The sequence below is a fragment of the Erythrolamprus reginae genome, chromosome Z (genome assembly GCF_031021105.1).
Source record: "Erythrolamprus reginae isolate rEryReg1 chromosome Z, rEryReg1.hap1, whole genome shotgun sequence".
Lineage (NCBI taxonomy): Eukaryota > Metazoa > Chordata > Lepidosauria > Squamata > Dipsadidae > Erythrolamprus > Erythrolamprus reginae.
In genome coordinates this window covers 139,248,295-139,251,363 of record NC_091963.1, presented here as the reverse complement: position 1 = coordinate 139,251,363, position 3,069 = coordinate 139,248,295, and positions in this window count along the sequence as shown.

Here is a 3,069-nt window from a genome sequence, read left to right as displayed (position 1 = left end):
GTCATCTAGTCCAACCTCCCACCAAAGTAGGAGACCCTACAACAATGATGGTTAACCTTTTTGGCACCAAGTGCCAAAACTGAACTGCATGTGTAAAATGATATAACTATCCTTAGTAAGGTGGGTAACTTGAAATGGCTGAGCAAATACGAACATACTTTTCAAATAGACAGCTACAGTATTTAAAGTTACAACTGCCAAAACATCTAAGGAAGATAGATAATAGAATAGAATAACAGAGTTGGAAGGGAGCTTGGAGGTCTTCTAGTCCAACTCTCTGCTTTGACAAGAAACTCTACACCACTTCAGACAAATGGTTATCCACCATCTTCTTAAAAACTTCCAGTGTTGGAGCATTCACAACTTCTGGAAGCAAGTTGTTCCACTGATTAATTGTACCAATTGTGGGAAATTTCTAATCACCTTGTTTAGTTTCTACCCATTGCTTTTTGTTCTATACTCAGTGCTTTGGAGAATAGTTTGAATCCCTCTTCTTTGTGGCAACCCCTGAGATATTGGAACGCTGCTATCAGTTCTCCCCTTATCCTACTTTTCATTAATCTAGATTATATTTATGCGAGTGAGATTCGAACAGCTTGGCATGATTGTCAGATATGGGAGATTCCATTCTATACTCAGGGGTGGGCTACTGCCCGGACCGGGGTGGGTGGGAATGCAGTGGGGTAGCGAAAATGGAGCTCCACCCCAGAGCACCCAATTTGCACTGAAAGATGTTGAAAGAAAATGCAGGGTGTCTTGCATAAACCATGCCCACAATGTGGTAGTAAAATTTTTGGTAGTCCTTCACTGTCTATACCCTACATTAGATGTCTCTGCATTTGTGGAGAGGTATAAGACCTGGCTCACATCCTATATGATTGTTACCTGTATAAGAGGGTGAGAGACAGGTACCTTGGTCTGTATACCAAACGAATAACACATTGGAATCCCCATAATAAAACAACTTACCTAATGTGCTGTCAGGATCTGAAAATAACCTTTAACACAACACAGTACTTTCAATTGAGATCAGCATATGTGGGACTGATTGGAGTAGATTGTAGGGGTGACACCGAAATATATTTTTACCATATTTTATAGTATATTGTATTTAATCCAATGCCATTTTAAATTGTTTTTAATCAGATTTTAGTAATCATTTGTGTCTCAAATTCTGTATTTTGATATGGCCCAAGGGCTAATCTATAAAACAAGCTCATAAATGGAAGATAAAACCATACCATTTCCTCCTCCCTCCCACTGATCCATTAAGCTGGACAGGTTGGGGACAACTGATTTAGTGAATCCAGCATCCCCCATGGACTCCCCCCCCCCATAATTAGTGATCATATGACCCCGGAGCACTGCAACTATTGTAAAGACATGCCACTTGCCAAGTGTCTGAATTTTGAGCATATGACTTCAGGGATGTTGCATAAGGTCATAAGTGGAAGTACCAGTCCTAAGTCTTTCCCCCCCAGCACTCTCATAATTGTGTATGGTTGTTAAAGGAATGGTTGTTAGTCAAGGACTACCTGTACACACAATGGAGGCAGAGTTGGTGAAGACGAGTAGAATTTTCCGAGATGGTAAAATTGATTTGTTTGTTTAGGGAGAAGTCAATAAGTACAATTACTGGAAACCCTTTACTGGACTTTTTGCCATAAATGGAAAAAACTGAAGCGGTAATTTATGGATCTGATTATTAGAAAGGATAAAAGAGAGGAAGAAATTAAAGATATGTGCTTAATGAGGATAGATAATGAATTTATTATTAATTGTTGTCAAGATTGGATAATGCTTCTTTATTTTTTTTCATTTTGCCCTTTCCTTTATTATCTATGTTAGCATACTGTACGTAACCTGGTTGGGTGTTGCCATACAGTAGCTAACAATATCAGTTTGTACAGTGTAAAGACTGTACCTTTAAGAAACATTTGCTGGTTGGCCATAAGAGGGAGCCAATACCATTCCTCTTGGGGGGAGTTATTTGTTTGAGATATATTTGCTGTGTGTTATATTGTTGCTGTGCGCATGGTTTGTAAACTATTAGTAGTATTATATGTGTATTCCTTGTTTTACCACTTGTAAATAATAATACAATAGTACCCCTAGATACGAGTATAATTCGTTCCAGAAGGGAGCTTGTATGTCGAGCAACTCGTATCTGGAACAAATGGCTTTAGACTTTGTTTTTCCCCTCCGAGATAACCAAAAGCAAGGATTCTTGCACCACCTAGTGGACGCTCAGTTCGTATCCCGAATTTGAGCTCGGGTCTGGAACAGAAATTTCTCTCCCCTCGTGGCTTGTATCTTGGAATACTCGCATGTGGAGCAGCTCATATCTAGAGGTACTACTGTATTGTTATATATATATTGATACTAAGTCTGATTCATTGTCTGACTAGCCCACATTCCTACATAAACTCTGTTTTAAAGTGTGTTGAAGAATTGATACCTAGACATACTAACAATCTATTTATTACAATTCTTTTCTCTTTTTCTTAAATTTGTATTGCTTGTACTATTGTGTACATTTTTTCAAATTTTTCTTTTTTGTTAAAGACGACTTGAATGACCAAGTTAAAGACAAATCATAATGGAGAAAAATCCATCTTTGTGGTTACTAAGAGTCAATATTGCTTGATGGCATGCAATCAGTCAACCAATTAACCAAGCAATTAATCAATCAATTGCATTTATACGGAGGTAGCTGGAAAATATACTGTTGAGGATGAAGAACAGAACACATTATTGAGTCTTTAGCTATGTTTTTGTAGTAAGAACAGCAGGAAGTCTTGTGACAGCATATGTTGAGTGCTAAAAGGGTGGTGAGTCATTAAAATAGCAGCAGGTCCAATTCAAGATGAAAATTGTTCATAATATTGCTGGCTAGGATACAGAGTATGCATATAGTTGTGGTTGAAGCTGTTCATTTATTGGTAGGACAATGTGGTAGATGATTTTATGAACTACATTTAGATCAGATCAAAGGCGACGTAATTCTAAGCTACCTAAACTCAAAATTTCCAATCTGGTGGAATAAGAGCAGAGGAGTGGAGGACTCTT